At 42.9% G+C, this 27498-nt stretch overlaps 1 protein-coding gene across 1 annotated transcript in view; it reads right to left on the bottom strand.

Moving 5' to 3' along the window:
* Positions 1 to 24709, bottom strand: part of LOC121577099 (tumor protein p53-inducible protein 11-like) — a 128977-nt gene extending 104268 nt beyond the window's left edge. Inside the window, exon 1 of the mRNA XM_041890874.2 lies at positions 24620 to 24709. The gene's annotated coding sequence lies outside the window, so the exon portion shown is untranslated. The remainder of the gene's footprint in view (positions 1 to 24619) is intronic.
* Positions 24710 to 27498: the final 2789 nt, after the last annotated feature.

Raw genomic sequence — 27498 nt, 5'->3', positions numbered from 1 at the left:
TGAGTCCAGCTGTGTATTGACAGGGGTCACGTTTTATATTGAAAGTCAGTGTTTTTTTGCTTCAATAGAGTGATTAGGGATGTGCAACTATAGTTTTCCTTCACAGAAGATACATTAGTGCAACACATTCAACATAAAATTGCTTCATTTTCATCAGATGAAAACAGAAGTGCAACGATATTTGGCTGGCAGTAAATGAGCAAGGCCTTTTTTGCAAAAACGATGCATGGCCATCATATTTCTAATGTTTAGGCCTATAATAGAAATAATGTAGCCAGCTACATTTCCTAATGTTTTGCTTAAAGTTAATCTAGCATTTTACCGGAGAAAATAGGCTGGCTACACTGAGAAAAGTACCGGAGAGAAGTAGCTACACATCAGTCAGAGTGCTGTCTGCGGATACAATGCCCATTAGTGAATTCTCAGAGTTTAGATTTGCAATTGAAGCACAAAATTAGTCTGATGCTGAGCAGAAATTACAATAAGAAGCATTTTAGATGCGTTTACAAAACGTTGCAAGGTATTTTTTACGCATTCTTTTTTTCCTAAATGAATACGCATAATTATATGTTTAACCCAAACCCTAGTTTAACTTGCTATCTACAGTGGGGGAAAAAAGTATTTAGTCAGCCACCAATTGTGCAAGTTCTCCCACTGAAAAAGATGAGAGGTCTGTAATTTTCATCATAGGTACACGTCAACTATGACAGACAAATTGAGATTTTTTTTCTCCAGAAAATCACATTGTAGGATTTTTTATGAATTTATTTGCAAATTATGGTGGAAAATAAGTATTTGGTCATCTACAAACAAGCAAGATATCTGGCTCTCACAGACCTGTAACTTCTTCTTTAAGAGGCTCCTCTGTCCTCCACTCGTTACCTGTATTAATGGCACCTGTTTGAACTTGTTATCAGTATAAAAGACACCTGTCCACAACCTCAAACAGTCACACTCCAAACTCCACTATGGCCAAGACCAAAGAGCTGTCAAAGGACACCAGAAACAAAATTGTAGACCTGCACCAGGCTGGGAAGACTGAATCTGCAATAGGTAAGCAGCTTGGTTTGAAGAAATCAACTGTGGGAGCAATTATTAGGAAATGGAAGACATACAAGACCACTGATAATCTCCCTCGATCTGGGGCTCCACGCAAGATCTCACCCCGTGGGGTCAAAATGATCACAAGAACAGTGAGCAAAAATCCCAGAACCACACGGGGGGACCTAGTGAATGACCTGCAGAGAGCTGGGACCAAAGTAACAAAGCCTACCATCAGTAACACACTACGCCGCCAGGGACTCAAATCCTGCAGTGCCAGACGTGTCCCCCTGCTTAAGCCAGTACATGTCCAGGCCCGTCTGAAGTTTGCTAGAGTGCATTTGGATGATCCAGAAGAGGATTGGGAGAATGTCATATGGTCAGATGAAACCAAACTATAAGTTTTTGGTAAAAACTCAACTCGTCGTGTTTAGAGGACAAAGAATGCTGAGTTGCATCCAAAGAACACCATACCTACTGTGAAGCATGCTTTGGGGCTGTTTTTCTGCAAAGGGACCAGGACGACTGATCCGTGTAAAGGAAAGAATGAATGGGGCCATGTATCGTGAGATTTTGAGTGAAAACCTCCTTCCATCAGCAAGGGCATTGAAGATGAAACGTGGCTGGGTCTTTCAGCATGACAATGATCCCAACACACCGCCCGGGCAACGAAGGAGTGGCTTCGTAAGAAGCATTTCAAGGTCCTGGAGTGGCCTAGCCAGTCTCCAGATCTCAACCCCATAGAAAATCTTTGAAGGGAGTTGAAAGTCTGTGTTGCCCAGCGACAGCCCCAAAACATCACTGCTCTAGAGGAGATCTGCATGGAGGAATGGGCCAAAATACCAGCAACAGTGTGTGAAAACCTTGTGAAGACTTACAGAAAACGTTTGACCTGTGTCATTGCCAACAAAGGGTATATAACAAAGTATTGAGAAACTTTTGTTATTGACCAAATACTTATTTTCCACCATAATTTGCAAATAAATTCATTAAAAATCCTACAATGTGATTTTCTGGATTTTTTAAAACTCATTTTGTCTGTCATAGTTGACGTGTACCTATGATGAAAATTACAGGCCTGTCATCTTTTTAAGTGGGAGAACTTCCACAATTGGTGGCTGACTAAATACTTTTTTTCCCCACTGTAAGTAAGTGGCTGAATTAATAAGGTGATGGGGAATCATATTGTGTTTGCTTTCTGCCATGTTTGAGAAGGCAAAGCCCTCTGGATTAGTTATTTGTACAGCTGCCATTGCTATCTTGATTTCCTTGTGTTTTTTTCCCCTCTCAGTTTGCGCCAGTTAACATATTTAGCTAGCAGACTCCAAGCAAATTCGCTATTACGTATTATGGCTTGGGGGTAGAAGCTGTTTAGAAGCCTCTTGGACCTAGACTTGGCGCTCCGGTACAGCTTGCTGTGCGGTAGCAGAGAGAACAGTCTATGACTAGGGTGGCTGGAGTCTTTGACAATTTTTAGGGCCTTCCTATGACGCCGCCTGGTATAGAGGTCCTGGATGGCAGGAAGCTTGGCCCCAGTGATGTACTGGCCGTAAGCACTACCCTCTGTAGTGCCTTGCGGTCGGAGGCCGAGCAGTTGCCATACCAGTCAGTGATGCAACCTGTCAGGATGCTCTCGATGGTGCAGCTGTATAACCTTTTGAGGATCTGAGGACCCATGCCAAATCTTTTCAGTCTCCTGAGGGGGAATAGGTTTTGTCGTGACCTCTTCACAACTGTCTTGGACTATTTTAGTTTGTTGGTGATGTGGACACCAAGGAACTTGAAGCTCTCAACCTGCTCCACTACAGCCCCGTTGATGAGAATGTGTGCTTGCTCGGTCCTCTTCTTTTTCTGTAGTCCACAATCATCTCCTTTGTCTTGATCACATTGAGGGAGAGGTTGTTGTCCTGGCACCATACGGCCAGGTCTCTGACCTCCTCCCTATTGGCTGTCTCGTCGATGTTCAGGCCTACCACTGTTGTGTCATTGGCAAACTTAAAATGATGGTGTTGGAGTCGTGCTTGGCCATGCAGTCATGAGTGAACAGGGAGTACAGGGGGGGACTGAGCATGCACCCCTGAGGGAACACCGTATCGTGGGGACCAGGTTAGAGTTACTAGATAATTGGCTTGGTGCCACGGAGTCTACATTCCGTTATGTCAAAGGAGATTACTGATGTTTATGATAGCATGATTGATGGACAGGATATACTGACTTGGGGTAAAGAGTAATAACATCAAAGAATGGGAGTTCCCATGATGATTACCAGATGTTCATGGAGAGACTTGTAACAGAGTGTATATATATATATAGAGAGAGAGAGTGGATCTTTGTTCTGGAGTTAGGGAGATGATAGAGGCAAAGCTCTGTCATTCTGTTATAACTAACCATGGTACATATTACATATCTTATATGAACTCTTCATCAAAAGTGTCTAAGTACATCCTTACATTCGTAATCACTTGATATCCTAGGAACTCATAACACTTAGTACTTTGTTGAAGCACCTTTGGCAGCGATTACAGCCTCGAGTCTTCTTGGGTATGATGCTACAAGCTTGGCACACCTGTATTTGGGAATTTATCCCATTCTTCTCTCCAGATCCTCTAAAGCTCTGTCAGGTTGGATGGGGAGCGTCGCTGCACGGCTATTTTCAGGTCTCTCCAGAAATGTTAGATCGGGTTCAAGTCCAGGATCTGGCTGGGCCACTCAAGGACATTCAGAGACTTGTCCCGAAGCTACTCCTGCATTGTCTTGGCTGTGTGCTTAAGGTTGTTTTCCTATTGGAAGGTGAACCTTCACCCCAGACTGAGGTCCTGTATGCTCTGGAGCAGGTTTTCATCAAGGATCGCTCCGTTCGTCTTTCCCTCGATCCTGACTAGTCTCCCAGTCCCTGTCGCTGAAAAACATCCCCACACAGCATGAAGCTGCCACCACCACCATGCTTCACCGATGGTGCCAGGTTTACTGTTTCTCATGGGCTGAGTCCTTTAGGTGCCTTTTGGCAAACTCCAAGCGGGCTGTCATGTGCCTTTTACTGAGAGTGGCTTCCGTCTGGCCACTATCATGAAGGTCTAATTGGTGGAGTTCTGCAGAGATGGTTGTCCTTCTGGAAGGTTCTCCCATCTCCACAGAGGAACTCTAGAACTCTGTCAGAGTGACCATCATGTTCTTGGTCACCTCCCGAACCAAGGCCATTCTCCCCCGATTGCTCAGTTTGGCATGGCGGCCAGCTCTAGGAAGTCTTGGTGGTTCCAAACTTCTTCCATTAAATAATGATGGAGGCCACTGTGCCTTGACACAATCTTTTCTCAGAGCTCTACGGACAATTCCTTCGACCTCATGGCTTGGTTTTTGCTCTGACATCTACTGTCAACTGTGGGACCTTATAGAGACAGATGTGTGCCTTTCCAAATCATGTCTAATCAATTGAATTTACCACAGGTGGACTTCCAATCAAGTTGTAGAAACATCTCAAGGATGATCAATGGAAACAGGATGCACCTGAGCTCAACTTCGAGTCTCATAGCAAAGGGTCTGGATACTTACAGTGGGGGAAAAAAGTATTTAGTCAGCCACCAATTGTGCAAGTTCTCCCACTTAAAAAGATGAGAGAGGCCTGTAATATTCATCATAGGTACCCGTCAACTATGACAGACAAAATGAGGGAAAAAAATCCAGAAAATCACATTGTAGGATTTTTTATGAATTTATTTGCAAATTATGGTGGAAAATAAGTATTTGGTCAATAACAAAAGTTTCTCAATACTTTGTTATATACCTTTTGTTGGCAATGACACAGGTCAAACGTTTTCTGTAAGTCTTCACAAGGTTTTCACACACTGTTGCTGGTATTTTGGGCCATTCCTCCATGCAGATCTCCTGTAGAGCAGTGATGTTTTGGGGCTGTCGCTGGGCAACACGGACTTTCAACTCCCTCCAAAGATTTTCTATGGGGTTGAGATCAGGAGACTGGCTAGGCCACTCCAGGACCTTGAAATGCTTCTTACGAAGCCACTCCTTCGTTGCCCGGGCGATGTGTTGGGATCATTGTCATGCTGAAAGACCCAGCCACGTTTCATCTTCAATGCACTTGCTGATGGAAGGAGGTTTTCACTCAAAATCTCACGATACATGGCCCCATTCATTCTTTCCTTTACACGGATCAGTCGTCCTGGTCCCTTTGCAGAAAAACAGCCCCAAAGCATGCTTCACAGTAGGTATGGTGTTCTTTGGATGCAACTCAGCATTCTTTGTCCTCCAAACACGACGAGTTGAGTTTTTACCAAAAAGTTATATTTTGGTTTCATCTGACCATATGACATTCTCCCAATCCTCTTCTGGATCATCCAAATGCACTCTAGCAAACTTCAGACGGGCCTGGACATGCACTGGCTTAAGCAGGGGGACACGTCTGGCACTGCAGGATTTGAGTCCCTGACGGCTTAGTGTGTTACTGATGGTAGGCTTTGTTACTTTGGTCCCAGCTCTCTGCAGGTCATTCACTAGGTCCCCCCGTGTGGTTCTGGGATTTTTGCTCACCGTTCTTGTGATCATTTTGACCCCACGGGGTGAGATCTTGCGTGGAGCCCCAGATCGAGGGAGATTATCAGTGGTCTTGTATGTCTTCCATTTCCTAATAATTGCTCCCACAGTTGATTTCTTCAAACCAAGCTGCTTACCTATTGCAGATTCAGTCTTCCCAGCCTGGTGCAGGTCTACAATTTTGTTTCTGGTGTCCTTTGACAGCTCTTTGGTCTTGGCCATAGTGGAGTTTGGAGTGTGACTGTTTGAGGTTGTGGACAGGTGTCTTTTATACTGATAACAAGTTCAAACAGGTGCCATTAATACAGGTAACAAGTGGAGGACAGAGGAGCCTCTTAAAGAAGAAGTTACAGGTCTGTGAGAGCCAGAAATCTTGCTTGTTTGTAGGAAATATTTTCCACCATAATTTGCAAATAAATTCATTAAAAATCCTACAATGTGATTTTCAGGATTTTTTTTTCTCAATTTGTCTGTCATAGTTGACGTGTACCTATGATGAAAATTACAGGCCTCTCTCATCTTTTTAAGTGGGAGAACTTGCACAATTGGTGGCTGACTAAATACTTTTTTTCCCCACTGTAGCTAACATTGAACCTGGTTGGTTAGCTCCCTGCAGATTCATGCAGGGTAGTAACGTCATGAGTTGGGATTACGGTTAATTGTTTAGCTAGCTAGCTACATGTCTTAACAAAAAAAAGACTCCACAATGCAAGTAACCATTTCAATAGAATGTTAATGATGTCACTGCGACAACTGTTGATAGATGTAGCTGGTAAATTCGCTCTGGCTATCTACTCCGATTTCAGAGCAATCTCGTCTGAGTGTGCCAGAGCGCAGAATAACTGACTAATTTACGAACCCTCAACACCCGTTGAATATGGCCGGTGTCAGTAAACGTTGGCAAAAAAGCGTAATTAAATTGTTGCCAACAGCACAGTTGCAGTCACCAATGCTCTAGATTACATAAAAACAGCCTAACCATTTCTGCTAGGGCGAGTGAAATGGTCTGAGTGAGCTGTTCGCTCATTTGTGTCTGGAAGTAGCTAGCAAACTAGCCAACGTTAGCTTGGGTGCTTGACTGCTGTTAGGACAGAACGCTCGGATCAACCCTACTCCTCGGCCAGAGCGTCCAGTGTGCGCTCTGAACACTCCTTATAGAGATGGGCGGGGCTAAAGCTTAAGAGGGTGTTAACGATGCTGAATGGGTGTAGACAAAGAAGAGCTCTCCAGTAGGTGTACCAAAACATTCAAAGGCCATTTTCTCAAAAGTGAGGTTACAAGTTTATCGACTTTCAAATCAGAATTACTTTCCCATTGTTCCTCAACTGTAGTGTATGATACACCATTTTCTAGCTCTGAGTCTCTACTTTTATCCAATGTAAAAAACACCAATTCAAATGTTTCTACATAAGACCGAATTGAGCCGGTCGGTCACATTGTCTGGCTTGCTATTCCAAATTAAGTGGAATATTTTTTGCTCCTATAATTTCAAAAACAAGTCGTTAGGTGTAGGCAGGGTCAAAGGCAATGTACCCTCTAAGCTAAGAAATGCCATGCTGTGCAGAGAAGCAAGAGATTGAACTTCCCTGAGTTTGCCCCATTAGTTTGCACTATATAGATCAACGTTTTTTCTGTGATCGAATCAACATTTTATCAGCTCCTTTTCAATGCCAAAACAAATCTAACTTTGCAAGATTGAGTCTGTGATTTTGTTGTAGGTAGAGCCAGAACGCAATGGAGTACAATTATATTGTCAGGGGTAGCCCACGGTCTTTCAATCACCCACAAGTGAATGCGCTTTTCAGATCAGTTCAGAGCCGTGCCTGTGCACATTTGTTGATATTCTTCGCTAGTTAGCGAGTTATTAGCCCAGTTATAGATAAGTATAGGCCAGCAATGGGGAGTTACTGCTTCCTACAAGAGCACAAAGCGTGTAGGCTATATTTCAAGCTGTCTTTGAAAAGTCAGTCAGGTAAAAAGCTTAGGTCTTAATTAAAGGGGCAGTGTTGTATTTTGAGACAGGCTTGAATATACAAATAAGCCAATAGGCAGAGGGGTAGCCTACATTGTCTAATTCTCTGTAAAGGAATTTCTTGCATTATTCAACACAATACAATTTACAGTGACTTATTTGGCCCATGTGTTACAGACCAAGTCAAAAAATTGTCAAGCCCTTCATAATGTAATATATATTTTTTTATGTCTCATGCAATGTAGGTCTGCATTGAACACCACATATAGGCTACATCATATGAATCAAAAGCTATTTCAATGTGAAAATGTTACGGGATTTGCTGCATTGGTTTTGTTGGTAGGCCTACATTATGCTCAAATAGCCACAATTGCCTATTGGCTACTGTATAAAACTAAGGGTACAGCCTCAGTGTTCATTGTAAACGCACGCTGGAAGTTGCAAAAAATTCTCAATGTTAGAGTTTCCGCTCACAAGACCAAAAATTTGCTCAGTGCCCAAAATAATTGGAGGGAAAATTGGCCATAAGTAAATAGGTACACTGGAATATGACTAAATAATTAATCAGGGTGATTTTTCCACAAATAGAAAGGTGTTGTCCTTTCGATGGTAGCAAGATCTTATCTAATGTTGCTAACATTCTATTAAAAATGTATTGTAGTGAGATCATTTCTTTCTTTTAGGATATGAATGCAGAGTATGTCCACTTCACCGTCTGACCATTTTATTGGGCTAACTACACGGTAATGTAAAAGTTATTATCATAATACGGTTGTAATCCAGAGAGATTCTAAAAATATGGTCCTCTATGAGGCTGTGTAGGGATCCACATTTTGGATTTAAAAGAAAACATGAATCGTCAGCGTACAATGACACCTTTGTTTTTAAGTCCTTGATTTCTAGCCCCTTAATATTATTGTTGGATCTGATTTTAATAGTTAACATTTCGATGGCCAGAATGAATAGATATGCCGATAGTGGTCAACCTTGTTTTACTCCTCTTGACAATTTAAATACTTTCTGAGAAGTAGCCATTGACTATTTTACACCTGGTGTTACTATACATAACTTTAACCCATTGTCTAAGAGATTTTCCTAAATTGAAATAGTCCAGGCATTTATATATAAATTCCAGTCGTACTTTATCAAAGGCCTTTTCAAAGTCAGCTATGAATACCATGCCTGATTTCCCAGATTTTTCATAGTGTTCTATTGTTTCCAGTACTTGTCTTATATTATCTCCAATGTATCGTCCATGTAAATAACCTATCTGATTAGGATGAATAATATCCACCAATACCGTTTTAATTCTATGCACTATGCATTTTGATATAATTCTTCCTCGTGGATCAGTTTGAACAGTTTGCACATTCGGATCAAAATTGTTAATTAATATCATCACTCCTTTAGAGTTTCTTTGCCCATGGGAGAAATACATTTCGCCCCCCCAAGTCCTTTTTCCTTACAACTTCATCTAAAAGGTGTAAATTGAGTTTCCTGTAAACAATAGATATTATATTCCTTTTAGCCAGGTAAAGACTGATCGTCTTTTCTTAATATCTGCTAAGCCATTACAATTATAACTGGCTATACTTATTTCACCACTTACCATAATGAGATACAAGTTTTGATTATACAGTTGTTGTCAAAAGTTTTGAGAATGACACAAATACTAATTTTCTCAAAGTCTGTTGCCTCAGTTTTGATGATGGCAATTTGCATATACTCCAGAATGTCATGAAGAGTGATCAGATGAATTGCAATTCATTGCAAAGTCCCTCTTTGCCATGAAAATGAACTTAATCCCACCAAAACATTTCCACTGCATTTCAGCCCTGCCACAAAAGGACCAGCTGACATCATGTCAGTGATTATCTTGTTAACACAGGTGAGAGTGTTGACGAGGACAAGGCTGGAGATCACTATGTCATGCTGATTGAGTTAGAATAACAGACTGGAAGCTTTAAAAGGAAGGTGGTGCTTGAAATCATTGTTCTTCCTCTGTTAACCATGGTTACCTGCAAGGAAACACGTGCCGTCATCATTGCTTCGCACAAAAAGGGCTTCACAGGCAAGGATATTGCTGCAGTAAGATTGCACCTAAATCAACCATTTATCGGCTCATCAAGAACTTCAAGGAGAGGGGTTCAATTGTTGTGAAGAAGGCATCAGGGCGCCCAAGAAAGTCCAGCAAGCGCCAGGACCGTCTCCTAAAGTTGATTCAGCTGCGGGATCGGGGCAGCACCAGTGCAGAGCTTGCTCAGGAATGGCAGCAGGCAGGTGTGAGTGCATCTGCATGCACAGTGAGGTGAAGACTTTTGGAGGATGGCCTAGTGTCAAGAAGGGCAGCAAAGAAGCCACCTCTCTCCAGGAAAAACATCAGGGACAGACTGATATTCTGCAAAAGGTACAAGGATTGGACTGCTGAGGACTGGGGTAAAGTCATTTTCTCTGATGAATCCCCTTTCTGATTGTTTGGGGCATCCGGAAAATACCTTGTCCGGAGAAGACAAGGTGAGCGCTACCATCAGTCCTGTATCATGCCAACAGTAAAGCATCCTGAGACCATTCATGTGTGGGGTTGCTTCTCAGCCAAGGGAGTGGGCTCACTCACAATTTTGCCTAAGAACACAGCCATGAATAAAGAATGATACCAACACATCCTCAGAGAGCAACTTCTCCCAACCATCCAAGAACAGTTTGGTGACGACCAATGCCTTTTCCAGCATGATGGAGCACTTTGCCATAAGGCAAAAGTGATAACTAAGTGGCTCGGGGAACAAAACATCGACATTCTGGGTCCATGGCCAGGAAACTCCCCAGACCTTAAACCCATCGATCCTCAAGAGGCGTGTGGACAAACAAAAACCCACAAATTCTGACAAACTCCAAGCATTGATTATGCAAGAATGGGCTGCCATCAGTCAGGATGTGGCCCAGAAGTTAATTGACAGCATGCCAGGGCGGATTGTAGAGGTCTTGAAAGAGAAGGATCAACACTGCAAATATTGACTCTTTGCATAAATGTAATGTAATTGTCCATAAAAGCCTTTGACACTTAAGGAATGCTTGTAATTATACTTCAGTATACCATAGTAACGTCTGACAAAAATCTCATACCACTGAAGCAGCGAACTTTGTGAAGACCAATACTTGTGTCATTCTCAAAACTTTTGGTCATGACTGTACTTACCATAATATGTTTGTAAACTTACCATTAAGAAAAAGTACTTGTATTTGAACTGTTAAGCATACTGTAGCTGCTACTAAGTAAACCTCTAATTGTCCTCCAATATTCCACCCATTAAAACCTCCCCCCATCCCATGTTGGGTTGTCATCCCCGTGACTGGCTGACCGCCCCTGTACACATGGCTCCTAGGACTTTTGAGAGATAGGGGCCCATCCTTTAAAAAGAGCACATGGTGCCACCTAGAGTACAGAACAAGATTCTCAGCCAACAGCATTTCTAACGCCTTCACCTCGGTTGTACTGCATCCTGTTATTTAAAAAATATATTTATATATCAAAAGATCTTGCACCTCCCGAGTGGTGCAGCGGTCTAAGGCACTGCATCGCAGTGTTGCGGCGTCACTACAGCCTGGGGTTCGATCCCAGGCTGTGTCACAACCGGCCGTGACCGGGAGTCCCATAGGGTGGCGCACAATTGGCCCAGCGACGTCCAGGTTAGGAGAGGGTTTGGCCAGGGGGGGCTTTATTTGGCTCATCGCGCTCTAGCGACTCCTTGTGGCGGGCTGGACGCCTGCAAGCTGACTTCGATCGTCAGTTGAACAGTGTTTCCTCTGACACATTGGTGCAGCTGGCTTCCGGATTAAGTGAGCGGGTGTTAAGAAGCAGCGTGGCTTGGCGGATCATGTTTCAGAGGACGCAGGACTCGACCTTCGTCTCTCCCGAGCCCGTTGGGGAGTTGCAGCGTTGAGATAAGATCGTAACTGGATTGCAATTGGATATCACAATTGTGTTTTTATTTTATTTTAGAAATCTTGTATATCTTCATTTATTCCTACAATTGTAAAATAATATGTACAGTAATATAAGCACTTCTACGAAGGATTGTTACCTATAACACAAACTGGCTGTAGAAAAATCTAAATTTTTGTCAACAGAAGTGGGATGCACACACACACACACACACACACACACACACACACACACACAAAAGCTCAAAATGTTCAACAGTTGTTCCATCCCCGAGCCCAACTCGAGAGAAGACTTGATGTGTGAATCCGTATACAGTTTGGCTGTTTAATGAGGCATGCCAATTTAAGCAGGAATGGGAAGATTTGATTAACCAATATCTAGTCCTAGCTGATGGAGCTTGGATACCCCCCTTCCCCCCCAACACACGCACTCTGGTCTCCCGTTGTAACCCATCTTCCCAAGCACCTCTGTGCAGTCAGACCTAATGATTATTCTGTGCCACCTACCGCCACAATAATATCATCCCAATTGCTGCCCATGCCTTATATGCTGAATGTAACCCATTAGGTAGATTGTGTTGAGCTCGAAGGACAACCACTTTAAGCACAAGTGTCTAATTAGTAATTACTGGGTTGGTTGAGGTGGGTGGATCGTGCTTTCAGAGATAGAAGCACTAAGGAGAAGAGGGACACAATGAATCCATCATTACTAAGGCCATGGTTACCTCATTCATACAAGTCGTCATCTCATTCAGAAGGTAGTGCATCCCATTGTGACACATGGTTAACCTCGTCTACTGAAACAGAGACAAGGACAGCAGTTCTTAGGCTATGTAACTTATCATAGGTGTCACTTATTTAATTCAGTAGGTAGTGAGTAAGCGCATTGAATCACATTTCCATTGTAGCATGATTGATAACATTGCCAACCAAGGAGACAAAGACATAATTGGTTCTCAACACAAGCCATCATAAGGCCATGGTTAGGGCTGAATGACAGGGGATGGGGATTGCTGTGTGTGGTGGAAAGCAGCCTGTAGAAGGAGAGAGACGACTCAAGTAGCGGAGTAAACTAGAATAACAGACGTTACACACGGCGGAGTGGCGTATCACATTTAACAAACCAAACATTGAAATACCGTTATAGAAGGTAAAGTAAAAACCCAAACAGGTCCGTGCATCAAAACCGGTATATTTAAGCAATAAGGCCTGAGGGGGTGTTGTATATGGCCAATATACCATGGCTAAGGGCTGTTCTTATGCACGACGCAACACAGAGTGCCTGGATACAGCCCTTAGTCGTGGTATATTGGCAATATCCCACAAACCCCTGAGGTGCCTTATTGCTATTATAAACTGGTTACCAACGTAATTGGAACAGTAAAAATTGTCATCCCCGTGGTGTACGGTCTGATATACCACAGCTGTCAGCCAATCAGCATTCAGGGCAAGAACCACCCAGTTTATGAAGTTAAATACGATATAACACCCAGTCCTAATATCATTATGTTACATTAACCCCCAAGGAGACGAGGACATCATTGTTCCACAACACATCTATCCAATCCTCTGAGGTCTAGACAAAAGCCTAGAGGTTAAGGACTAGTGGTCAATTTGGAACTCAACAATCATCTTCACAGATGATTATAATAACCTTGGGTGGGTTGGAGCCTGAATGAGGAAAACCATGTGGGCAACCAGCTCCCCACTCATCTACATAATTGTTAACCTTGCCTCACATATAGCTTTTCTTAGGGCTGTCCCCAACAATAAAACAAATATTGGTCGCCCGAAAGTCTGTTCTGTCGACCAATCGATTTTTTTCCATATACAGTGCATTCGGAAAGTATTCACACCACTTCCCCACATTCTGTACGTTACAGCCTTATTCTAAAATGGATTATATAAAAATAAATTATTCATCAATCTCCACACAATACCCCATAATGACAAAGCAAAAACTGGTTTTTAGATTTTTTTTCCACAAAAAAACAACCTTATTTACATAAGTATTCAGACCCTTTGCTATGAGACTCGAAATTGAGCTCCGGTGCATCCGGTTTCCATTGATCATCCTTGAGATGTTTCTACAACTTGATTGGAGTCCACCTGCGATAAATTCAATTGATTCGACATGATTTGGAAAGGCACACACCTGTCTGTATAAAAAGGTTCCACAGTTGACAGTGCATGTCTGAGCAAAAACCAAGCCATGAGGTCAAAGGAACTGTCAGTAGAGCTCTGAGACAGGATTGTGTTGAGGCATAGATCTGGGGAAGGGTACCAAAAAACCAAAACTCTTCCTAGAGCTGGCTGCCCGGCCAAACTGAGCAATCAGGGGAGAAGCGCCTTGGTCAGGGAGGTGACCAAGAACCCAATGGTCACTCTGACAGACCTCCAGAGTTCCTCTGTGGAGATGGTTGTCCTTCTGGAAGGTTCTCCCATCTCTGCAGCACTCCACCAATCAGGCCTTTATGGTAGAGTGGCCAGACGGAAGCAACTCCTCAGTAAAAGGCACATGACAGCCCACTTGGAGTTTGCCAAAAAGGCACCTAAAGGACTCACAGACCATGAGAAACAAGAGATTCTCTGGTCTGATGAAACCAAGATTGAACTCTTTGGCCTGAATGCCAAGTGTCACATCTGGAGGAAACCAGGCCCCATCCCTACGGTGAAGCACGGAGGTGGTAGCATCATGCGGTGGGGATGTTTTTCAGTGGCAGGGACTGGGAGACTAGTCATGATCGAGGGAAAGATTAATGGAGCAAAGTACAGAGAGATCCTTGATGAAAACCTGCTCCAGAGCGCTCAGACTGGAGCAAAGGTTCACCTTCCAACAGGACAACGACCCTAAGCACACAGCCAAGACAACGCAGGATTAGCTTCGGGACAAGTCTCTGAATGTCTTTGAGTGACACAGCCAGAGCCCGGACTTGAACCCGATCGAACATCTCTGGAGACCTGAAAATAGCTGTGCAGCAACGCTCCCCATCCAACCTGACAGGGTTTGAGAGGATCTGCAGAGAGGAAATGGGAGAAACTCCCCAAATACAGGTGTGCCAAGCTTGTAGCTTCATACCCAAGAAGACTCAAGGCTGTAATCGATGCCAAAGCTGCTTCAACAAAGTAGTGAGTAAAGGGTCTGAATACCTATGTGAATGTGATAGTTTTTTTTATTCATTATCAAATCGGCAAGAATTTCTAAAAACCTGTTTTTACTTTATCATTATGAGGTAGTATGTAGACTGATGAGGGAACAACAATATACACAAATCTAAAAGTCATAGAATGGAATTAAGCAATATATAAATATTAGGACGAGCAATGTCGGAGTGGCAGTGACTAAAATACAGTAGAATAGAATACAGTATATACACATATGAGATGAGTAAAGCAAAAATATGTAAACATTATTAAAGTGGCCAGTGATTTCAAGTCTATGTATATAGGAAAGCAGCCTCTAAGGTACAGGGTTACGTATCCGGGTGGAAGCCGCCTAGTGATGGCTATTTAACAGTCGCTCTGTCCCAGCTTTGATGCACCGGTACCGACCTCGCCTTCTGGATGATAGTGGGGTGAACAGGCAGTGGCTCGGGTGGTTGTTGTCCTTGATGATCTTTTTGGCCTTCCTGTGACATCGGGTGCTGTAGGTGTCCTGGAGGGCAGGTAGTTTGCCCCCGGTGATGCGTTGGGCAGATCGCACCACCCTCTGGAGAGCCCTGCGGTTGCATGCGGTGCAGTTGCCATACCAGGCGGTGACACAGCCCGACAGGATGCTCTCAATTGTGCATCTGTAAAAGTTTGAGGGACTTAGGGGCCAAGCAAAATTTCTTCAGCCTCCCGAGGTTGAAAATGCGCTATTGTGCCTTCTTCACCACACCGTCTGTGTGGGTGAACCATTTCAGATTGTCAGTGATGTGTACACTGAGGAACTTGAAGCTTTCCACCTTCTCCACTGCGGTCCCATCAATGTGGATAGGGGTGTGCTCCCTCTGCTTTTTCCTGAAGTCCACGATCAGCTCCTTTGTTTTGTTAACGTTGGGTGGGAGGTTATTTTCCTGGCACCACACTTCCAGAGCCCTCACCTCCTCACTGTAGGCTGTCTCGTCATTGTTGGTAATCAGGCCTAATACCGTTGTGTTCTCTGCAAACTTTATTGAGTTGGAGGCGTGCATGGCCACGCAGTCATGGGTGAACAGGGAGTACAGGAGGGGGCTGAGCAAGCACCCTTGTGGGGCCCCTGTGTTGAGGATCAGCGAAGTGGAGGTGTTGTTTTCTACCTTCACCTCCTGGGGGTGGCCCGTCAGGAAGTCCAGGACCCAGTTGCACAGAGCAGGGTTCAGACCCAGGGCCCTGAGCTTAATGATGAGCTTGGAAGGTACTATGGTGTTGAATGCTGAGCTATAGTCAATGAACTGCATTCTTACATAGGTATTCCTCTTGTCCAGATGGGATAAGGCAGTGTGCAGTGTGATGGCGATTGAATCGTCTGTGGATCTATTGGGGCGGTAAGCAAATTGAAGTGGGTCTAGGGTGTCAGTTTTAGTAGAGGTGATATGATCCTTAACTAGCCTCTCAAAGCACTTCATGATGACAGAAGCGAGTGCTACGGGCGATCGTCATTTAGTTTAGTTACCTTTGCTTTCCTGGGTACAGGAACAATGGTGGACATCTTGAAGCAAGTGGGGACAGCAGCTGGTCTGCGTATGCTCTGAGGACGCGGCTAGGTATGCCGTCTGGACCGGCAGCCTTGCAAGGGTTAATACGCTTAAATGTCTTACTCACGTCGGCCACGGAGAAGGAGAGCCCACAGTCCTTGGTAGCGGGCCACGTCGGTGGCATTATGTTATCCTCAAAGTGGATCCGGAAGCAAGACTTCGGTGTCTGCGACGTGGCTGGTTTTCCCTTTGTAGTCCGTGATTGTCTGTAGACCATGCCACATACATCTCGTGTCTGAGCCGTTGAATTGCGACTCCACTTTGTCTCTGTACTGACATTTTGCCTGTTTGATTGCCTTACGGAGGGAATAACTACACTGTTTGTATTCTACCATATTCCCAGTCACCTTGCCATGGTTAAATGCGGTGGTTCACGCTTTCAGTTTTGCGCGAATGCTGCCATCTATCCACGGTTTCTGGTTTGGGTAGGCTTTAATAGTCACTGTGGGAACAACATTCCCTACACACTTCCTGATGAACTCAATCACCGTGTCAGTGTATACGTCAATGTTATTCTCAGAGGCTACCCGGAACATATCCTAGTCCGCGTGATCAAAACAATCTTGAAGCATGGATTCCGATTGGTCAGACAAGCATTGAATAGACCTTAGCACGGGTACTTCCTGTTTGAGTTTCTGCCTATAAGAAGGGAGGAGCAAAATGGAGTCGTGATCAGATTTGCCGAAGGGAGGGCGGGGGAGGGCCTTGCAGGCATTTCGAAAAGCTGAGTAGCAGTGGTCCAATGTTTTCTCAGAGCGAGTGCTACAGTCAATGTGTTGGTAGAACTTCGGAAGTGTTTTCCTCAAATTTGCTTTGTTAAAATCCCCAGCTACAATAAATGCGGCCTCAGTATATGTGGTTTCCAGTTTGCATAAAGTCCAGTGTAGTTCTTTGAGGGCCGTCGTGGTATCGGCTTGAGGGGTAATATACACGGCTGTGACTATAAACCGAAGAGAATTCTCTTGGAAGGTAATACGGTCTGCATTTGATTGTGAGGTATTCTAGGTCGGGTGAACAAAAGGACTTGAGTTTCTGTATGTTATCACAATCACACCATGAGTAGTTAATCATGAAACATACACCCCCGCCTTTCTCCTTCCTGGAGAGTTCTTCATTCCTGTTTGCGCAATGTACTGAGAACCCAGCTGGAAGAATGGATGGAGACAGTATATCCTGAGAGAGCCATGTTTCCATGAAACAGAGTATGTTACAATCCCTGATGTCTCTCTGGTAGGAGATCCTCGCCCTGAGCTTGTCTACTTTATTATCTAGAGACTGAATATTAGCGTGTAATATACTGAGAAGCGGTGGATGGTGTGCGCGCCTCCTGAGTCGGACTATAAGTCCACCCCGAATACCTCTTCTCCGCCGGCTGTGTTTTGGATCAGCCTCTGGAATCAGTTCAATTGCCCTTGGGGGTACGGACAAAGGGTCCTATTCGGGAAAGTCGTATTCCTGGTCGTAATGCTGGTGAGTTACCGCTGCTCTGATATCAAAAAGTTACTTCCGGTTGTAAGAAATAACACACAAAAAAACTAAATACTGCAAAGTTGCTTAGGAGCATAGCTGCCCTATCTGTCTGCGCCATCTTGTCGAGTGTAGCATAGGTTGTGCGCTCTGCAAACAACGTGTCCACTCCGACAATGAGTACGGTAAAGGACTGGAATAATATATTGAATGGATTAACAGAAGTTACCGTAACTCAACAAACATTGTAGATTAGAAGTTATTGGAATTAACAGTAAATGTACTACTGGTGATATATGTAATGGGGAATTGATAGACACTAGTTTTGAAACAATTAATGTGCACAAATTGGCGGGAAAGAGCGCATTCTGGAGAGAGACGTGCATTGTGCCTCTTAGTACACTCCCCTTCTTCTTGGACTGTGCCATCCCTGCGGCCTCTGCAATGGATTAGTCTCGGCCCCCGCAATGGATTAGTTCACTGAGATGGGTGCAAATAAGACAGGTGTCTCTTGTGCCCTAAAAATAAATATATATACACACACTACCGTTCAAAAGTTTGGGGTCACTTAGACATTTCCTTGTTTTCGAAAGAAAATCACTTTTTTTGGCCATTAAAATAACATCAAATTGATCAGAAATACAGTGTAGACATTGTTAATGTTGTAAATGGCTATTGTAGCTGGAAACAGCTGATTTTTATGGAATATCTACATAGGCCTATAGAGGCCCATTATCAGCAACCATCAGTCCTGTGTTCCAATGGCACGTTGTGTTTGCTAATCCAAGTTTATCATTTAAAAAAGGCGAATTGATCATTAGAAAACCATTTTGCAATTATGTTAGCACAGCTGAAAACTGTTGTGCTGATTAAAGAAGCAATAAAACTGGCCTTCTTGAGACTAGTTGAGTATCTGGAGCATCAGCAATTGTGGGTTCGATTACAGGCTCAAAATGGCCAGAAACAAAGAACTTTCTTCTGAAACTCGTCAGTCTATTCTTGTTCTGAGAAATGAAGGCTATTCCATGCCAAGAAACTGAAGATCTCGTACAACGCTGTGTACTACTCCCTTCACAGAACAGCGCAAACTGTCTCTAACCAGAATAGAAAGAGGAGTGGGAGGCCCCGGTGCACAACTGAGCAAGAGGACAAATACATTAGAGTGTCTAGTTTGAGAAACAGGCGCCTCACAGGTCCTCAACTGGCAGCTTCATTAAATAGTACCCTCAAAACACCAGTCTCAACGTCAACAGTGAAGAGGCGACTCCAGGATGCTGACCTTCTAGGCAGAGTTGCAAAGAAAAAGCCATATCGCCGACTGGCCAATAAAAATAAATCAGCAGAACAGTTTTCAGCTGTGCTAACATAATTCCAAATGGGTTTTCTAATGATCGATTAGCCTTTTAAAATTATAAACTTGGATTAGCAAACACAACGTGCCATTGGAAAACAGGACTGATGGTTGCTGATAATGGGCCTCTGTACACCTATGTAGATATTCCATAAAAAAGAATCTGCCGTTTCCAGCTACAATAGCCATTTACAACATTAACAATGTCTACACTGTATTTCTGATCAATTTGATGTTATTTTAAAATGGACAAAAAAATTGCTTTTCTATCGAAAACAAGGACATTTCTAAGTGACCCCAAACTTTTGAAAGGTAGTGTATGTATATATATTTGCTACTGCTCGACTGAAAAAATATTCGTCAACCAACAGCCTATCGACCGACCAATCGCCTAATTGGAGTCAGCCATAGCTTTTCTACATCGTTTTTTCAATGATGCATCTTTGTGTCCATGAGAACCGAGAAAGGAAGAAATAAATAGAAATAAATACCCCCTCCTCCCTCTTTCTCCATCCCTCCTCCTCCTCCTTTTCATTCAACCCTCCATCCCTCAGTTCTTTTAAGTAATTAGACCGTCCACCCACGGGGTCCTGTGTGCCATGCTGACTCCTCATCACTAGATTATTATAGAAAAGTGGAGCACGCTGCAATTATGCCATAATTAAGAAAAATACAGAGCAATCAACATACCATTGTTGGCAAGGCTATGCATGAAGGCAAGTGAGGAAAGGTCTCAAGAAACATGTCTCTTTATACATGCCGTTCCAAGGCTATGAGCATTATGCCTTAATTAAGTCCAAGCATTAAGGTGAGGAAAATACTAATGTATTTTCATCAAACTGTACAATTACCCATACTTACAAATTATAGATAATTTGAGCAACCAATGTAGCCTAGCAGCTGGGATGTGACTGGCTGCTACATCGACCAATCACTAAACACATCACGCCTGGAGTAAAATAAATTGAAAGTGCTATTTAGTCCAGGACTTGGCTGAATACGGGTACAGTGGGGAAAACAAGTATTTAGTCAGCCATCAATTGTGCAAGATCTCCCACTTAAAAAGATGAGAGAGGCCTGTAATTTTCATCATAGGTACAAGTCAACTATGACAGACAAATTGAGGAAAAAAATTCCAGAAGATCACATTGTAGGATTTGTTATGAATTTATTTGCAAATTATGGTGGAAAATAAGTATTTGGTCAATAACAAAAGTCTCTCAATACTTTGTTATATACCCTTTGTTGGCAATGACACAGGTCAAACGTTTTCTGTAAGTCTTCACAAGGTTTTCACACACTGTTGCTGGTATTTTGGCCCATTCCTCCATGCAGATCTCCTCTAGAGCAGTGATGTGTTGGGGCTGTCGCTGGGCAACACGGACTTTCAACTCCTTCCAAAGATTCTCTATGGGGTTGAGATCTGGAGACTGGCTAGGCCACTCCAGGACCTTGAAATGCTTCTTACGAAGCCACTCCTTCGTTGCCCGGGCGGTGTGTTTGGGATCATTGTCATGCTGAAAGACCCAGCCACGTTTCATCTTCAATGCCCTTGCTGATGGAAGGAGGTTTTCACTCAAAATCTCACGATACATGGCCCCATTCATTCTTTCCTTTACACGGATCAGTCGTCCTGGTCCCTTTGCAGAAAAACAGCCCCAAAGCATGATGTTTCCACCCCCATGCTTCACAGTAGGTATGGTGTTCTTTGGATGCAACTCAGCATTCTTTGTCCTCCAAACACGACGAGTTGAGTTTTTACCAAAAAGTTCTATTTCGGTTTCATCTGACCATATGACATTCTCTCAATCCTCTTCTGGATCATCCAAATGCACTCTAGCAAACTTCAGATGGGCCTGGACATGTACTGGCTTAAGCAGGGGGACACGTCTGGCACTGCAGGATTTGAGTCCCTGGCGGCGTAGTGTGTTACTGATGGTAGGCTTTGTTACTTTGGTCCCAGCTCTCTGCAGGTCATTCACTAGGTCCCCCCATGTGGTTCTGGGATTTTTGCTCACCGTTCTTGTGATCATTTTGACCCCACGGGGTGAGATCTTGCGTGGAGCCCCAGATCGAGGGAGATTATCAGTGGTCTTGTATGTCTTCCATTTCCTAATAATTGCTCACACAGTTGATTTCTTCAAACCAAGCTGCTTACCTATTGCAGATTCAGTCTTCCCAGCCTGGTGCAGGTCTACAATTTTGTTTCTGGTGTCCTTTGACAGCTCTTTGGTCTTGGCCATAGTGGAGTTTGGAGTGTGACTGTTTGAGGTTGTGGACAGGTGTCTTTTATACTGATAACAAGTTCAAACAGGTGCCATTAATAGTTCAAACAGGTGCCATTGTTTTCAATTTGTCTGTCATAGTTGACATGTACCTATGATGCAAATTACAGGCCTCTCTCATCTTTTTAAGTGGGAGAACTTGCACAATTGGTGGCTGACTAAATAAAAATTTTCCCCACTGTATATACGTGAAACCAGCCCCTTGAGTTAGCCTTTGTTTACATGGAGAACATTTACAGTGTTCGAATGGTTGTCATAGGTGAAGAAAGGTCAAGGAGGATGTTCTTTTCCAGGAGTCTACTGTTTGACCCACAACACAATCCCTGTATTCAGTCAGTGGACATTTTCAAGAACTTCTCTTGTATCTAATATCTATACATCCTTATTTCAGGCTCAAAAAGCTATCACATGCTGCTGAGACAGTTCCAATAAATCAACAGTAACACCTACGTACAATTGCCCTACACAAATTGCCAACATTTCGTTAAAGAACCATACCAGTTCATTTTGTATTCAAACACCCATTACTATGTGTCCGCAGACCCTCATATGGAGTGATCGAATGCTCACAAAGGAGAGGGGTCATTCCAAGTATTTTTCAGCAAGCCATGACACCCACCATCTCAGATTGTTTCCGAAATCATTTCTGTAGTTTGAAACAGATTAGCATTCCTGAAACATTATGTTGAAATGTAATCTCAGAGAAATTAAGCAAATTGATCGCACCCAAATTCGCAATTTTATTTATGGTATTCAACAAATATAGTCCTCTGCAGCCGATTTGGACCAAAATTCTTCCTACCATTGAGTAAGACATGAGGAATCCAATGAAATTGTCAAAAGTGACCCACGGACCCCCCACGCCAATCCCACCCCAACAGTATACAGTATCAGTTCTCTATGTCTGACAGGTAGTATGGAGCTGCGGCTTGCAGTATTGTTTTTTCGCCGTTTGTAATGTTTGTTCAGAGAAATGTGCCATTGAAGTCACTTGCATTATTTACCACTAGTGAGAAAGTACAAGGTTTTTCCCACTAGATGCTGCCGCTGTTCCTGCTACTGCCACAACACTCTTTATCCATTTAGCTAGTTTCTTAAATTAATAACATTTTCTTTGCAATAAACATGTATTTCTCTGAACAGGGTGGGAAAAAAACCATCAGCAGGTTTACAGGGAATACATTACAAAAGATGAAGAAGCAATACTCTAAGCTGCAGATTATATGAATCCTATAAATTAAAAATGGCCAATTTGGGTGCAATCAATTAGCTTAATTTCTCTTAAAGGAAGGGACAGGAAGGAGCCCTTTGCATAACTTTTCTTCCCATGCATGGTATCCATCCAGATTTCCTTAAATAATCCTTACTTCAGATTCAAAAACCCTCCAAGTGCAAACATGGACCTACACACTCCCTCTCTTTTTCAACTCACACACTGCCCTCTCCTCTACCTCCTTCTGCAGGAGAGATCATAACATTATGCCAGGCACATTTTAGACCATTCTGCCCATGAAAGAGCCTGGAGCATTACTGTAATTGGCCAAACCTCTTACACTAAATGCCAGATGGTGAAGCGTGATTCATCACTCTAGAGAACGCGTTTCCACTGCTCCAGAGTCCAATGGCGGCGAGCTTTACACCACTCCAGCCACGCTTGGCATTGCGCACAGTGATTTTAGGCTTGAGTATGGCTGCTCGGCCATGGAAACCCATTTCATGAAGCTCCCGACTAACAGTTATTGCGCTGACTTTGCTTCCAGAGGCAGTTTGGAACTCGGTAATGAGTGTTGCAACCAAGGACAGACGCTACACGCTTCAGCACACGGTGGTCCCATTCTGTGCACTTGTGTGGCCTACCACTATGCAGCTGAGCCATTGTTGCTCCTAAACATTTCCACTTTACAATAACAGCACTTACAGTTGACCAGAGCAGCTTTAGCAGAGCAGAAATTTGACGAACTGACTTTTTGGAAAGGTGGCATCCTATGACGGTGCCACGTTGAAAGTCACTGAGCTCTTCAGTACGGGCCATTCTACTGCCAATGTTTGTCTATGGAAATTGCATGGCTGTGTGCTCGATTTTATAAACCTGTCAGCAACGGGTGTGGCTGAAATAACCGAATCCACTAACTTGATGGGGTGTCCACATACATGTAGTGTATCATTCTATCCTTTTCTCCTTCAGTCCCCCTATCCCTCTATCATTCAGGCCCTTGATCCCTGCATTCTCCAGTCTGTCAAAAGGAAAGTGCATTTGAGAGGTTCCAGCTCTTTTAAAGCAGTTCAAAACGATTCATTCAATTGAACAGTTGTGATAGTTTGTGCCTATAATGGTTTACAAGTGAGCCATGTTTATTTTGGTAGTTAAAAGGCATTCAATGTATCTTATCAGAGAACAAAGGTGGTTTATCCTTTTAAGTATGATTGGTCATCTGCCGTTCACACATTCACAGTTCGTGTTGAAGCATGAAGAGGAAGGACATAGATTCATTGAGAGAAAACAACTAGCAGAGAAATGTGATTAAGCCTGTAAAACAGCAACACATTCAACACAACACCATGGGGCACACAGCATCAAGAGATTGACAGAAAATAAATAACAGAAATAGCAAACAATTACCACTCTAATCATCTGGATGGATAGGTCATTCAATCAAACGTATAATCAATGTGTGTATCTCATTGAAATTACTCCATAAACGTTTGCCTTTGGGCTACACTTTGCTACCCTAGGCTGATCGTTTAGTAGAACTGGGTGGAGCGCAAGCGCCCCAGACAACAAATTGAAGGAGATATGAAGGATGAATAGAAACATCAGTGGCAATGTTGTGATTATCCTTTCGACCTAAAGTAGTTTGTTAGGACAACGTTTCACAGTAAACACAATAAAAGTAGCCTAGCCTGCAGTTGACTCATGCCGCGCAGATGTGATAACGTTGCATCAAGAAATAATCATTACACAGAAGCGTCAAATGGGAACGCGCTGTTTTTGCTGTGGAGCGCGGCGCAGTTGAACTTATATATGCGTGGATCTTCAAATTCTATCCTTATCAAACATTGGCTGAATTCCAATAGTTCTGCCACACGCTAGACATTATTCTATTTTTCTCATTCGACCAATTTATTGGCTATTTGTCCACAGAAGTTCCAGCATAATAGTGGAATACAAATGTGCAACATGCCAACGCACAAAACGACTTCTCTTCAAAACCGAGTTATTGCAAAAAATATGAAACAAAATGCTTAGAAATATTGAGCAGAATAAAAAAAACTCATACAATTCTAGTGTTTGGCTACTTACAGGCAGTTTAGAAGCGACCACAATCAGAAGAGTAGTTGCCCTTTCACTTCTATTTGAAAAGCAGCACGATATTCACATCGCGGGTTTACAGTGGAGTGGAGAATGAGACCTGTGTGAAGCTAGCCGCAATAAGTATTAGACACAATAGTGGAATTTGCGGTTTGCCTTCAAAATAAAAGTCCCCAATTGAAAGCACTACAAACGGATACAAATAATGGAATCATGCCACATCTCGACTAGATAATGCTAAACAAGGTCGAAATGTTGTTATATAAATTCAACAAAAGACAATAATTTGTTAATTTGACAACAACGAAAACTGTTGAAATTGCACTGGGGACGAATTACACTTTAGATTTGCATTGGGGGCATACTTATATGCATTGTACAGCCTATGGTACTAACCTATGGATTGGTACTAACCTATGGATTGTGCACCCATGAAATGGCGTATGAGCCTACTCAGTGACACTGACAGAACACAACTGTGTAGAGTGTACACACTTGTTAGCGTCTTATCACTTATTGCAGGACTTTGACTGTGGGAAATCACCTTTCCAGTCAGTCTATTGTGTGTATTGCTCATAGTTGTGTTCTGTGGGTGCCACCGAGCAAGCTGTAGATTCCAATATGCATGTGCAATACATATAATAGGCTGAATGCTTAATGTGGCTCATTTTGCACTGGTTTTTAGAGTCCCACAATAAGAGGTATGAGGCTAATATTTGTGTAAACTCTACAAAGTCATGGTTGAACAATCTATGGTATAGGCTGTACAGTGCATATTAGTATGCCCCCAATGCAATGATGTGGTCGAATATGTCCACGGTGAGTTTAACATTTTTTTCTGTTTATTGACAAAAATAATTAATGATTGTATTTAATAAAATATTATGTAACAACATTACAACCTTGTTTAGCATTATCTAGTCCAAATATGGCTGGATTCCACTGTTTGTATCAATTTTTGTCACATACAATGGGGACTTTATTTTGAAGGCAAAACAAAAATTCCACTATTGTGGCTAATCCTTCCGCATTGGCGTAAGGATGCTTGGGCATTTACGGTTACCGGAAAAAAACATTAGACAGTGACAGTAGACCGTTATGATGGCAGAGATGAAGTTTACAAGGTGTTTGCTGGAGTTGCCTAAAGTATCTGTTAATGATAGACGGAGGGTCGTCCGGACATCCAGTACGACACCACGTAGCAAACTGGATAAAGGCTACGTTTCTTCTTTTATTTGCAACTTTGAAGGTAATATGCTAACGCTAGCCAGCCTGAGCTAGAAGCCTTGCTTTGGTGTTTTAAGTCATGACTACGTCCTGCTTCAGGTAAATCATGCTTTAAATAAAGTTTAATAAAAAATATATACCTCTCACTTCATGTGTTTGTACTTTTATGAAAGTATCAGGTAAAAACAGGGCTACAAATGAGATCTCTGTGAGAGCCCACTGCTACCGCTCAATGAAGAAACTAAAGCCACCCCACCAGCTGAGAGTAGGACTAGATTAAGTGACATGTTCAAAGTTCTGTTGAACTTGTTCAAGGTTCCGTTCAACACATGTTTACTCGTTTAATGTTACCACAGCTTTGATTGCCATTGCTAAGAGAACACTTTAGAACTTTAGTGGTTTTCACGATAACTGAACAGTGGTAGCCTAATACAGACCAGGGTAGCTGAGTGGGAATTGCCATGCTTTGTTTTTGGGTCTGTTGTAAACAAATTGGAGTTTGGTTTGAAATGTAAACAATAATGAGATTACTACTTTTTCCTGACTTGATGACTGCAATGACAGTAACATATTCCATTCAGTTATTCTTCAAACTTCTGATATTCTACTCAAATCTGTCCTGTCATCTTTACTTCTTTCTTTATAAAAATATGGCCCAACTTCCTTGCTTTTGTACTTGATGTTTCTACTTTTCAAGAGGAATTAGGAGCAAAACCTTCACTCTACTGTTGTTATTGGTATTAGGCTACAATGTTGCACCACTCACCTACTGCTCTGCCAATACTGTTTGAAGGTAGGTAAATGGCACAAGACAATAGGTAAGTGATGGGAGACAGTATAGCCAACTGGTGCAAGACAGTAGGAAAGTGATGCAGAAAGCACAAAAGTGACACAAGACAGGTAGATAAGTTGCTTACACCAGTAGAAAGAACAAGTTTTGCTCCTACTCCTGCTGCTGTAGACCCTCGTCTTTCAAAACCCATTAAATTATGCTTCTGTGTATTTCAGATGACATTGCGTGATTCACAGCCAGTTGTGCTTGTTAAAAGCTACTGTTCCTGTGTCCTGGGTGTGGGATATGCAATAATTTGGTTGCATTACTATATCAGACTGCCCATTACTCTGAATGTGGCATGTATGTCGTCCCTCCTGTACTTTCGTGCACTGAAACAGAGCAGAAGTGGCATAAACCACGAACAATGGTTTGTATCATTTCAATACCAGACAGTTGTGTCACATGCATACTAGCATCTCTCCTAATACCATCTCATAAATAAATAGGGAGTGAAGCCAGGACCTGTGGATGCCATGGTTGTAGTGAAGCCCAAACCAGATGCTATTCCGGCAAGCGGAATTAGGTATGCAGAGTCCAATTAAATAGGCAGACTACAATGTGTTGCGAAATAAATGTTATTAATCGCTGTTAGATTCTGGTGTATTTCCTAGTGAACCCTTTACTTTTCCTGATATTGTTATTCCAGATATACACTTTACAAGGGCTACAGCGGTGAGCTACCAGACCCATCAACCCTCAACCCACTACCTGCCTATGCTGACATGGAACCAGACTCTCTTCCCCTTAACTGCAGACTCCAGTTAAGGGGAAGAGAGTGGACTCCATTTTTCGCAAGGTACAAACTGGC

Source organism: Coregonus clupeaformis, chromosome 11 (genome assembly GCF_020615455.1).
Source record: "Coregonus clupeaformis isolate EN_2021a chromosome 11, ASM2061545v1, whole genome shotgun sequence".
NCBI classification, from domain to species: Eukaryota; Metazoa; Chordata; class Actinopteri; order Salmoniformes; family Salmonidae; genus Coregonus; species Coregonus clupeaformis.
The sequence above is the reverse complement of the archived record's forward strand: the minus strand, read 5'-3'. Positions and strand labels throughout refer to the sequence as shown.